At 33.5% G+C, this 13758-nt stretch overlaps 1 long non-coding RNA gene across 1 annotated transcript in view; it reads left to right on the forward strand.

The window, feature by feature from the left end:
* Positions 1 to 469: 469 nt before the first annotated feature.
* LOC127732588 (uncharacterized) overlaps positions 470 to 13758 on the forward strand; it is a 40581-nt gene continuing 27292 nt past the window's right edge. Inside the window, exon 1 of the long non-coding RNA XR_007996325.1 lies at positions 470 to 2882. This is a non-coding gene — a long non-coding RNA (uncharacterized LOC127732588). The remainder of the gene's footprint in view (positions 2883 to 13758) is intronic.

Genomic DNA, 13758 nt, shown 5'->3' on the forward strand with positions numbered 1-13758 from the left:
AGAAGGAAAATGAATTTTTTGCTCAACAAACAAAATGCAGGACATAATTGTGTACAAAAATAGGAATAAACTTTCGAAAAAAATAAGCTGGCTTAGCGACAGGTGAGAATGAATATTCCGGCCGTAAAAAACCTCCTGCTCTCTCCCTCGAAAACCAAATGGTCGTCACTTATCTATCAAGAAATGAATTGAACTCTGAACTAGTCAATTTTTGCTATTTGATCTTAATACATTGGTAAATGTCGACATGTCTAAACGTCCTGAAAAAAATAATCTATTTCACATTTCTCAATGTTAATTAAATGTATTCATAAATATTCTTGAACAAATCACACTTGATTGATTTCCGTAATATTTGTATGACGTGACTGCCTATAACTTCTGTTTATTAATATCGTCTGCTCCAATATTTCAACACATGTAACATGAACGACATATAATTATTTTGACGAAATCGAAACATATCACGATTGATCCATTTATAAATTTTGATAATTATATCTGTTTAACGCCGTTAATTTGGATAATTTATTTAATAAATACATACGAACTGTAAATTATTTATACATTGTTTTATCTGAGATTTGAAGAAGTTTTTACTTCGTTTTCGTGTTATATTAAGGTATATAGGACTTTTTTTTTCAGAGACAAGTGCCTGTGGCATTTCACCATTATGTAGCTCCATTAGGCCCCCGGCCCCATAAATCTGTTTCTCAAGTTTAATTGAAATAATGTTGTATCCAATTGTCTCAGCCTGTAGCCATCAGTTTCTTCAGTTTATATAGAAATAATGTTGTATCCAATTGTGTCCGCCTGTAGCCCCCTGTTTCCTAAGTTTATATAGAAATAGCACTGTGTCAAGTTGTGTCCGCCTGTAGCCACCAGTTTCTTAAGTTTACGTAGAAATAATGTTGTATCCAATTGTGTCCGCCTGTAGCCACCAGTTTCTTAAGTTTACGTAGAAATAATGTTGTATCCAATTGTGTCCGCCTGTAGCCACCAGTTTCTTAAGTTTATATAGAAATAATGTTGTATCCAATTGCGTCCGCCTGTAGCCACCAGTTTCTTAAGTTTATATAGAAATAATGTTGTTTCCAATTGTGTGCGCCTGTAACCACCTGTTTCTTAAGTTTATATAGAAATAATGTTGTATCCAATTGTGTCCGCCTGTAGCCACCAATGTTTTACGTTTATATAGATATAATGTTGTATCCAATTATGTCCGCCTGTAGCCACCAGTTTCTTAAGTTTATATAGAAATAATGTTTTATCCATCTGTAGCCACCAGTTTCTTAAGTTTATATAGAAATAAAGTTGTATCCAATTGTGTCAGTCTGTAGCCACCAGTTTCTTAAGTTTATATAGAAATAATGTTGTATCCAATTGCGTCCGCCTGTAGCCACCAGTTTCTTAAGTTTATATAGAAATAATGTTGTTTCCAATTATGTGCGCCTGTAGCCACCTGTTTCTTAAGTTTATATAGAAATAATGTTGTTTCCAATTATGTGCGCCTGTAGCCACCTGTTTCTTAAGTTTATATAGAAATAATGTTGTATCCAATTGTGTTCGCCTGTTGCCCCCTGTTTCTTAAGTTTATATAGAAATAATGTTGTATTCTATTGTTTCCGCCTGTAGCCACCAGTTTCTTAAGTTTATATAGAAATAATATTGTATCCAATTGTGTGCGCCTGTAGCCCCTTGTTTCTTAAATTTATATAGAAATAATGTTGTTTCCAATTGTGTCCGCCTGTAGCCCCCTGTTTCTTAAGTTTATATAGAAAAAGCACAGTGTCAAGTTGTGTCCGCCTGTAGCCACCAGTTTCTAAAGTTTATATACAAATAATGTTGTATCCGCCTGTAGCCACCAGTTTCTTAAGTTTATATAGAAATAATGTTGTATCCAATTGTGTCCACCTGTAGCTACCAGTTTCTTAAGTTTATATAGAAATAATGTTGTATCCAATTGTGTCAGCCTGTAGCCACCAGTTTCTTAAGTTTATATAGAAATAATGCTGTATCCAATTGTGTCCGCCTGTAGCCACAGGTTTCTTAAGTTTATATAGAAATAATGTTGTATTCAATTGTGTCAGCCTGTAGCCATCAGTTTCTTCAGTTTATATAGAAATAATGTTGTATCCAATTGTGTCCGCCTGTAGCCCCCTGTTTCCTAAGTTTATATAGAAATAACATTGTGTCAAGTTGTGTCCGCCTGTAGCCCCCTGTTTCTTAAGTTTATATAGAAATAATGTTGTATCCAATTGTGTCCGCCTGTAGCCACTAGTTTCTTAAGTTTATATAGAAATAATGTTGTATCCAATTGTGTCCGCCTGTAGCCACTAGTTTCTTAAGTTTATATAGAAATAATGTTGTATCCAATAACATGAATAAAACAACGAAATTTTGTCAAAATCATTTTAAGAAAACTCGGACCAGTTTTTAAGACAATTGAATAAAAAAAAATGTTTGGACGTTTTTATACTAAAAATCTATGTATACCGTGAAAAATTATTTATTATTTATTTGGCGATCAAACGGGAGGCCGCGTCTTACGTCCTCTACGCCCCCTTTTTCCTTAGAATCAACCACTGAGAAGCGTTCTTAAATGGGCACAATCAGTGTTTCACATTGTTCCCAGGTGTCTTTGAAATTGTTTAGAATCGCCCTTATATGGGCCCAATCAGTGTTTCAAACTGGTAAGATCTTTCAATCTAAGCCGAGTTTCTTTAAAACTGGTCCGAGTTTTCCTGATCCGACTTGTCCCAATCCCGTCATTCAGTGTCTCGTTTTTACAAAGCTTCCTGTTCTCGGAATTTAGACTGCTATCGACAAACTACAAATAATTCTTTTTAACCAAGAAGACGTCATGTCAATGGCTTTAAAGGGTAAGTTTTAAATATTTCTCTTATATCTGACTCATGTGAAGAAGTGACATACTAATTTTAGCTCATTTAAAAATATTATTTACATTTTGAACACAGCAACAGGTCGATGGACATATTTCCGGGTTTTATATATCTTCTTCTTTGCGTTAATACGAAATGTTCTGAACATTAGGACTGAGAAGAAATTTTCAATTGAACATTTAACTGAGTAATTTTCTTTTCTTCAAGGTAAAAGTATATTCTTCAAAACAAAATTTGAAAGTTAAAATTGAACAGTTGAAGAGTTTTTAGACACCAGGCGGCGCTGATGTTTGTCATATTTTTAGCTCACCTGGCCAAAAGGGCCATGTGAGCAGGGCTATATGAACTTATGCCATCACTTGGCGTCCGTCGGCTGTCGTCGTTTGTCTTCGTCTTAAACTATTTCAAGAATCTTCTCCTCTGAAACTACTCCGAGGTTAACAAATGGTTAAAAAAATTTGTAACAGCTCAGTCCCCTGCTTTCATGAACTGGAATATATTCATGAATATTCAAGGTTACAATGCATGAATATTCATGAATATTCATGAATATTCATGAATGCTAAATGGCACCTTGAATATACATGAATATTGTATGAACTGAATAACCAAGAATTAACATGAATATTTATCTACAGAATATTATTGAATGTGAAAAAGGATGTCCATGAGTATTGAATGGTTGAATATTCTAGAATAACCATGAATGTGAAGTAATTTAACTTTAATATTTTAGAACAACCATGAATGTGAAATATCCTTGAATATTCTAGAATAACCATGAATGTGAAATATCCTTGAATATTTTAGAATAACTGTGAATATGAAATATCCTTGAATATTCTAGAATAACCATGAATGCGAAATAGATGTTCTTGAATATTGAATGTAGAAATAAATTTAGAATACCATGAATACAAATATGAGGTGCAGAAGGTCTTTCTCTGGCTTTTATTTTTGCAGGAATTCAGGATTTGACCTTTAAAATGCAGTTCTAAATATATTTTGCTATTTTTGCATTCTTGATTTAAAATATTTAAAATATTAAATGACATTTTAAGAAAATCACTTTGATGTCCCTGGTGACGGTGACGGTGTCTGACCCTTGCAAAAATGGGTCAGGATATCACAAGATATCCCCAGCAGGATAATCTTGGGAAAAATCCCAGGGCAATCTTGAGATAATCCTTATTCGACCCTGAGATAGGGTAAACATGGGACGGGTATTAGAACAAGGATATTCCAGGGATATCCAGAGACCATCCAGACCATAAATATCATAGTAAAGAATCTTGTGATAATCCTGTGCATAGGATTCATCAGGTCCTGGTCTCAGGAAATTATCCTGATGTCAGGATTTACAGATTTGCTTGCATTAAGTTGGCCATGGGATAATCCTGGGATAATGCTGTGAATATCCTGAGAATGTCCTTAGTTCAGGACCAATAAAATGACTTAATGTCTTGCGTGTATTCTATAAGGAATTACAAAATTTGAGTAAAATTTATTTTTAATGCACAAATTTGTTCTTTTGCAAATATTTTCTTTTATTAGTTTAAATCATTATTCCTCATTATAAGGTAGATGATTGCCCTTGTTGTATCAAATCTGTCACATATATATAAACATTGCGGTATGAATTACATTGACTAATTCATTTATTACAGCAAGATGTATTGTAATAAGTAATGGGTATTTGTATTGGCCATGCATGTTTAATATCTTATTTCAATGGCTGTCAAGTTCCCATTTAAAAAAAAAATTACTTGTATTTAATGTTAGATCCCTAAACTTCCATCAAAATTAGATACTAGTACTACTAGCAAACTTGTTTGCCATTTTTAATGGCTGCTTATATTGTTAAATTACCCATTAAAATGGTACCCACCCCACCCCCTCCTCCCCATGTTCACTAACACCTTCAAGCATTTCATTGTCTTAATTGTATTTAGATACGCATTGTTCACCATGGCTTAATGATGCTCGCTGTTCAGTTTCAAATATTATAATATTAAAAAAAATTGTGTGTCAGATATAAAGGATACATGTGAAGTTCTCCTCCTTTCTGTAATTAAATTTGCTGTCTCTGTCCTTCCAACTAGTATTGCTGAGTAAAGGTAACTGGAATCTGCATGCAATCCGTTTACTTTCAAAATTGGCAGCTCCATTTAATCATTTAATCCCCTAAAAGTATAAAAAAAAATCCACAAAGAATCAATTGTTCTAGACGTTTTAAAGCAATAAATTCAATAGAAATATTATTGCATGTTTATACAGTATACATTGGAAGCCATTTGGAATCAAATTAATTACCCTCCCCTTTTTTTATCCCCTGAAGATAAAAAACTAGTGACTTATTATTTTCACCAAATAACCATTCACACAATTCAATTAAATTTTTACATATCTACCAGTTATGCCTGTTATGTGACAACAAGATTATTCAATGTTGTTAAAAATAAATATATTTTCAGTTTATGCTTTCAGACTTTCTGGTGTTGATATGCTAAAAAAAAAACATAAAAAAATCATAGTTCCTCCTCAATAAATTATATCTTATAATCTCATTATATACACATGTTAAATTAAATTTTTAATGCACTTATCTGAAAACATCTTCACATGGGATCTTCTATTTTGATTCTGTAACAGCGTAATCACATTTTGATGACGTTTTTATTGAGTACGCGCTAACGTCGAGGTGACAATCTCGCCCTATATTATATCGGCCAGAAGTTGATCCGTCCCCGTAACGGTATTATAAAAATAAATCAAGGGTGTCGTATAAAAGTATTTAATACTGGCCAGTTTTTAAAAATAAGAAAAAAAAACCAACTTTAATTTAATCGACACAGGGTGCATGCGGATGAACTAGTGGCCGCATTATATAGGACGGTATTTTCTAGGGTCGGACTGTTCAGTACAATGACAAAAAACCACGTGGTCATGACTTGTTTACATGATAAGTTGAAACAAGTGCCTGTCAAATGCCTGTGTTGAGAAACCAATGTTGATCATTGATCTGATAATTTTTCTAAGTTATTTAAATGCCGGACAACAGGTAGAAAATCAGAAAAATCCAGCTTGTCTGGCAAAACAGCCGTTGGCGTTTCTCGGGCGCCCTATCGTTTTTATCGCGAAAATCTCGGCATTTTTCGGACTTTGAAATACTGTCAAACTGAAATTCGTAATTCTTCCATGAACAGGAAGTTCAGCTAGCTGTGTAAACTGTCAAATTAAGTGACCCATTAAGTGCAGGGCTTCACCTGGCAGCTTTGGTGTCAAACGCATTGTTAATTAACACCAATAACCTTTGCTTTATGTCATACATAATTTGTGTATTTCAAAAATGTTTCAGTTACTTCCCCTTTTTTATCACCTTTTCACAATATATTCCTTAAATTTATTTTTTTTCCCAATAAAAAAAAATATAAGACAAATTGAATGCAAATGCATATCAGAATATTACTTTTAATTATTTTTAACCTGAAAACACTTAAAATATAAATATTTTGAAAATAATTTTTTTCATCTTTACTTCCATTAATTGATCTATCAAAGGCATTGAAATAATAATTCAAATTTTTCACAGAAAGAGTACATCTCTCATTTTTAGGAGCAGCAGGTGGGGGAGAGGCATTAATAAAGGGCATCCAATTTTTCAAAGCAGCAGTTTTAGGGTGGGGTCATTGAAAAAATCAAACATAAGGGCTTGATGTCACCTGATATATTCATGATTTTTTCATCTAATTATTGAACATATTTCCTCAGCCAAAAAAAAGTCTGAATAAACAACAAAATCCTAGAACAAATTACATTTTTCATCGGTATTATTAATGCAGTTGGTCACACATAATTTCGAGTCATTATCATGCAGCTTTATTCATGCTTATTCATGTTTGTCACACAATCGAGAAATATTTTAAGTCCAAATTTCATTCAACATTATTCATCCTTATTCATGTTATATGTATTAGAAAAAATCTAAGTCCAAACATTCAAGTTTATTCATGATTATTCATGTCCCCAAAAAAGGTTTCTTTTGTCCCCAAATTAGTTTTAGAAATAAAAAAAATTCATTATAGTAATCTTTAGGAAAAAAAAAATCTTATAAGAATTACCATGATTACATATGCAAAGAAGCATACCCCATAACAAGGGTATAAATCATGAGACTTAGTCTTCAAACAGTCAGCTAAGTTCATTTAATATACAATGGAAAAGGCTAGATGCAGAGAAGTTCTCACTTGTAGCTAAAACCAGTCAAGACGGCACCTCCTACAGTTTAACAAATGTCTAGGGAAATCCTGGATCTGCCTGAATGCTTAATGCTACTGTGCATTGTTATACTTGTGACTGCTCTAAATGTCCCACTAGTTCATAGGTGTGTGGTGGTGGACACTCAAACTGTTGGTGGCTCATAGATCCATGTACTTGGGTCCAAACAAGTTAACCAACCTGAATATGGATAACAAAGACAAGTTAATAATGCAGGAACTTTTAAAAATGAAACTTAGCAAAGAAGCATTAATGAAAATGAAATTTAATCATAACACTCAAAAAGGTGAATCTGTTAACAGAGCACTAAGTGTTTCCTTACCAACGAATGTGAACTTTTGAGGGCATCACCAATAATTCACACTTTGAATAATGGTACAGCTTATTCCTTGTGACAAAAAGCAGAATATATTGGTTTTAAAATCTCAAAAGGTTCATTAAAACACTTCGACCAGATGTAAAGGGAGTGTGAACGGAACAAAGGTAACCAAAATACTCCAGAAAGGAAAAAGAAAAATTTACAACGCACCGGACAGAAGACTAAGGTTCATGTGGAAGAAAAGGATCGAAGTAAATGTACAGATAGATATAAAAAAGGGCAACCTGATCCAAAACTTGATGCTGCATTTGTAAAAGCATAATGGACGATCAGTCATATGGTAGAGTAATACCTGCTAAGAAGAATATACCTACCAGGAGCTGTTCTTTAAAAGTTCCAAAATCAAGGACGATATAGCTGCATTCATGAACTGCTGAAAAAGATACAGACAAAATTAACGGTCCTTTTAAGGACCACCAAAATCTTTAAAAAGGAGTCTAAAATTGTTGTACATTCAGTTAAAATTGTTTATATAAATTAAGCTATAGCCCTACCCCTTATATATCTTCCAAAAAAATCCAGGCCCCAATCTTTAAAATTGGAGAGCCCCCTGGCAAAATTTTCTGAGTTTACAAAATATTCTGGGGTTTATTTATGTGATGCGGCTCTTCAGTAATGTGAGCCGCATTCTCACACAAACTTTTATGACACATAAAATGGCATAAAGTGTTTTATTTAATATTTAAAACTTATCAAAAACTAATTAAAAACCATAAAACTGAATCTATTTTTTTTTTTCTTTTTCCAGGTCCCAGAAATAGGATACTGGAAAGAAATAAGCCCATATTTTCCATCTTTTGTTGTCCCCTGATCCCATATAAGACATCTGTTATTTCTTGCCAGGTGGCTCTTTTCTAATATTCTTTGCTGATATTTTTCGAAAAATCCCTCCATTTTAACTTACAAGTGTATGAATACATAATACCATCAAAATGACCATACTGTAACCCCTTTTGAAACTTTAAATTGAAAAACAAACTTTTAAAAAATTTCATAAATTTAAATTTCAATTTAATTTAAAAAGTTTAATTCAAATTTTAAAAATAATTACACCATTGTTTTCCTTATTGAATTTTGTAGTTTCTGGCCAAATTTCATCTATGTAACTCCACAAATAAGCTTACAATTGCAGATTGAAGTGTTCAAAATATGCCCTCTGACAGGAACGGGGACCCAGTTATTTCCCCCATTGAAACGCATTGAAAATCATAGTAAATAAATGGGGTGCTGTCCTATAAATAATTTTGATAGCCACCTTGGGACTTCTGTTTCACGTTAGGCATGTTTCGAAGTTTCTAAGTACAATCTCAGTGCCTCATGACCGGCATTCCGTTGCACAATTTTGTTTTGATTGACAACAGGGTAGGTCGGTCTACTTCCGGGGAAGAATAAAGGCTAGAATTTAGGCAATTTACTCTATGTACCGACGCCAGATTACATTTAAATCAATCAAAATTTTAACAGAAATTCAAGCTAGAAAGCCTACCCATTCAAATAAATCTACATTCAGTTACGGAACTTGTGTAATAATAAAACTACACCATTTTAAATAAAAGTTATATATTTTTTTTAAGAACTACATTAGTGGGTACCGGACTGGTTGCCGTAACTGGGATCCTATTCCATGTTCAAATAAGTTCAATCAGAGACATATTATACAAGTATTATATGTCTCTGGTTCAATCAATGAATATTTATTTCATTTAGTATGATCAATAAAACAATCATTCATATTTTTGGGAATGTATAAGTCTTGAATTTGATCTATTTTACATCTGACCTCGATTTTTCACTTGTCCCATCGGACAAGTAGTATGGCCAATCTACTTGCCCGACGCCTGTGTCCACTTGTCCCGGACAATCAGACAAACGGTAATGTCAAGCCCTGTTTGGTCTGTTTTTCTTCAACTATAAACAATAGATATCAACTATATTTGATGTATGGAAGGATTGTAAGGTGTATATGTCTGTCTGGCAGGTATTATCTGACCTTGACCTCATTTTCATGGTTCATTGGTCAATGTTAAGTTTTCATGGTTAAGTTTGTTTCTTAGATACTATAAGCAATAGGTCAACTATATTTAATGCCTAAATTGATTGTAAGGTGTACATGTCTGTCTGGCATGGTTCATCTGACCTTGACCTCATTTTCATGGTTCATTGGTCAATGTTAAGTTTTCTTGTTTATGACTGTTTCTTAGAAACTATAAGCAATAGGTCAACTATGTTTGGTTTATTGAATGATTGTAAGGTGTACATGTATTTCTCATTTGGTTTATCTGACCTTGACCTCATTTTCTTGGATCATGTTAAGTTTATGTGTTACTTGTAGTAAAGCTTTGTATTTAGGACTATCAACATAAAATCAATGGTTAGTAAAGAAGGCGAGACATTTCAGCGTGTGCACTCTTGTGTTGGTATGGGTCCCATACTGCACTAACATATTTTAAAGTAGGCCTGACGAGGGACATGTATGCTTTTCTTTAATTGACTTGTTTGAGATGTTAACATTCCTTTTTAAGAAGCTAATCCTCTCCTTTGATTTGAAAATGACCTTCGTGACAAACACTACGGGTGTTATGCAAGAAACAGGACCTGCTTACCCTTCCGTAACACCAGAGGTCGACACATATTTTTCGGGATCCGTGTTTATCATCTTTATTTAGTTTTCAATGTTGAATGTTTGTGTTTGTCCTTTTGTGTCTTATCTGTTCCCGGGTTGGTCATGTGTCCATTCCATTGATTGTCCTTCTATTGATTAATGCTTCTGTTGTCGACTCTTCTTGATCTTCGTGTTTTTAACCGGATTTTCGAAGGAAATATCGAATATTAAAATGGTAATATACGGCCAAACAGTGTCCGCACAATAACATGAAAACGCTTTAACAAATTTTTTTCAAATTTAAATATGTTGTTTCCTGGGACTTAATGAAGGTCTCTATTAATTTTCAAGATTTTAGTATATCTCCTTTGTGAGTTATTGCCATTTTTAATATCCAAAAGTAGAATTTTTAAATATTTTACTGTTGTTATTATGTTATGATTTGTCTTATCTCAGAAAGAAAATTGGAGTGACAGATTTATTTGAAAATTATCTATTTCCTAAGTGGTAATGATTATAAGCTATATCATTAGACATTTTGAAGATTATTACATTATTAATTATGTTAGAGTACTATGTTAAACAACCATATTTGTGTTCAATTAGATATTATAAATATTTCAGCATATGATAATGATTTATTTTCATTATTAATTAGATCTTGGAAATATTTTAGCATATGATAATCATTGGAGTGACAGATTTATTTGAAAATTTTTTTTTTTCTGATAAGATCTGTTATTATACCAGGACTGTATATATACAGTTTGAAACTTACTAGTATTACTGTATAAATGAAGTTTAGAATTTACTATTCATTATTAGACATTTTGCAGATAATTAAGTGTCTGTTAATCATATATATTCTTACCCCTACCACCATTCAATTTGATAATGTGCTTTTATCTTGTAAACGGTTGAGATCCCTACTCCTAAACCATATATATTCTTATATGGGACAATAAAACAAATCTAATGAAATATTGGGATAGTCCTCGGGTTAACAGCTACCCTCCTTTTTTTAGCTAACCGGGGCCTGAAGGGCCCCATGTGAGCTTATGCCATCACTTGGCGTCCGTCGTCTGTTGTCGTCGTCGTCTGTCGTCGTAAACTATTTCAAAAATCTTCTCCTCTGAAACCACTGGGCCAAATAAATTCAAACTTTAAATAAATGTTCCTTAGGGTATCTAGTTTATAAATTGTATCCGAAGTTTTGATCCATCGACAAACATGGCCGCCATGGCTAAAAATAGAACATAGGGGTCAAATGCAGTTTTTGGCTTATATCTCCAAAACTAAAGCTTTTAGAGCAAATCTGACATGGGTAAAATTGTTCAATTGGTCAAGATCTATCAGCCCTGAAATTTTCAGAAAAATCGTACAACCCATTGTTGGGTTGCTGCCACTAAATTGGTAGTTTTGAGGAAATTTTGCAGTTTTTTGTTATTATCTTGAATATTATTATAGATAGATATAAACTGTAAACAGCAATTATGTTCAGCAAAGTAAGATTTACAGAAAAGTTAAATGACCAAATTTGTCAATTGACCCCTTAAGGAGTTATTGCCCTTTAAAGACAATTTTACGCAATGTGTTCATCAAGTTTGCTAACATTTAAAAATCTTCTCTTCTGAAACTGTTGTGCCTAATACTTCTTAACTTTGAATGAATGTTCCTTTAGGAATCTAGTTTATGAATTGTATCTGAAATTTTGATCAATCAACAAACATGGCCGCCATGGCTAAAAATAGAACATAGGGGTGAAATGCAGTTTTTGGCTTATATCTCAGAAACTAAAGCATTAAGAGCAAATCTAACATGGGGTAAAAATGTTCAAAAGGTCAAGATCTATCAGCCCTGAAATTTTCAGACACACTGAACAACCCATTGTTGGGTTGCTGCCACTAAATTGGTTGTTTTAAGGAAATTTTGCAGTTTTTATACGACCGCAAAAAAAATTTTGTGGTCGTATATTGGTATGACGTTGGCGTCGTCGTCGTTGTCGTCAGGCGTCGTCCGGCGTCGTCCGAAGACACATTGGTTTTCGCACTCTAACTTTAGTTTAAGTGAATGGATCTCTATGAAATTTTACCAAAAGGTTCAATACCACAAAAGGAAGGTTGGGAAAGATTTTGGGGGTTATGGTACCAACAGTAAAGGAATTAGGGGCCAAAAAGGGGCAAAAAACAAGCATTTTTCTAGTTTCAGGACAATAACTTGTGTGTAAGTGTATGGATCTCTCTGACATTGTACCACAAGGTTCCATATCACAAAAGGAATGCTGGGATTGATTTTGGGGGTAATTGCCTCAAAATTTTAGGAATTAGGGGCCAAAAAAGGGGCAAAAAACAAGCATTTTTCTAGTTTCATAACAATAACTTGTGTGTAAGTGTATGGATCTTTCTGAAATTGTACTACAAGGTTCCATATCACAAAGGGAAAGCTGGAATTGAGTTTGGGGGTAATTGCCGAAACGTTTAGGAATTGGGGGCCAAAAAGGGGCCAAAAATAAGCATTTTTCTAGTTTCCAGACAATAACTTGTGTTCAAGTGTATGGATCTCTCTGAAATTGTACTGCAAGGTACCATACCACAAAGGGAAGGCTGGGATTGATGATGGGGGTAATTGCCTCAATATTTTAGGAATTAGGGGCCAAAAAGGGGCAAAAAACAAGCATTTTTCTAGTTTCAGGACAATAACTTGTGTGTAAGTGTATGGATCTTTCTGAAATTGTACTACAAGGTTCCATATCACAAAGGGAAAGCTGGGTTTGAGTTTGGGGGTAATTGCCCTAAACGTTTAGGAATTTGGGGCCAAAAAGGGGCCAAAAAACACATTTTTCTAGTTTCCAGACAATAACTAGTGTTCAAGTGTATGGATCTCTCTGAAATTGTACTGCAAGGTACCATTCCACAAAGGGAAGGCTGGTATTGAGTTTGGGGGTGATGAATCATAAGGGGGTTCAAAAAATTTGGGGGGGGGAGATTTTTTTTTTTTTCCTTTTTTTTCTTTTAAAATTTTCCATTTTAAGTTGGTTATTTCTGATTTATATTTAAAAGCAAATAATAATGATATGGAAGGTGATACACACCAAACAGGATGTGTAAATTATTATATAATAAGTATTGTGCAATAGCAAGAAATTTTCAATTGCGCAGTATTGCACAATAGCAAGAAATCTTCAATTGCACAGTATTGCGCAATAGCAAGAAATCTTCAATTGCACAGTATTGCGCAATAGCAAGAAATATCCAATAGCACAATATTGCGCAATAGCAAGAAATTGTCAATTGTACAGTATTGCGCAATAGCAAGAAATATTTAATTGCACAGTATTGTGCAAAAGAAGATACTTAGTATAAATTGCTTATTTCTTGACCAATTTCAATGGGGTTTTATTCTTGAATTCTTGGGTTTCTTTAATATGCTGAATCTAACCGTGTATTTAGTTTTTGGATTTTGGGCCCCGTTTTTAAATTGGTCAACATTGAGGTCCAAAGGGTCCAAAATTAAACTTTGTTTGATTTCATCAAAAATTGAATTATTGGGGTTCTTTGATATGCCGAATCTAACCATGTATTTAGATTCTTAATTTT

This window comes from Mytilus californianus, unplaced genomic scaffold (assembly GCF_021869535.1).
Source record: "Mytilus californianus isolate M0D057914Y unplaced genomic scaffold, xbMytCali1.0.p SCAF_25, whole genome shotgun sequence".
NCBI classification, from domain to species: domain Eukaryota; kingdom Metazoa; phylum Mollusca; class Bivalvia; order Mytilida; family Mytilidae; genus Mytilus; species Mytilus californianus.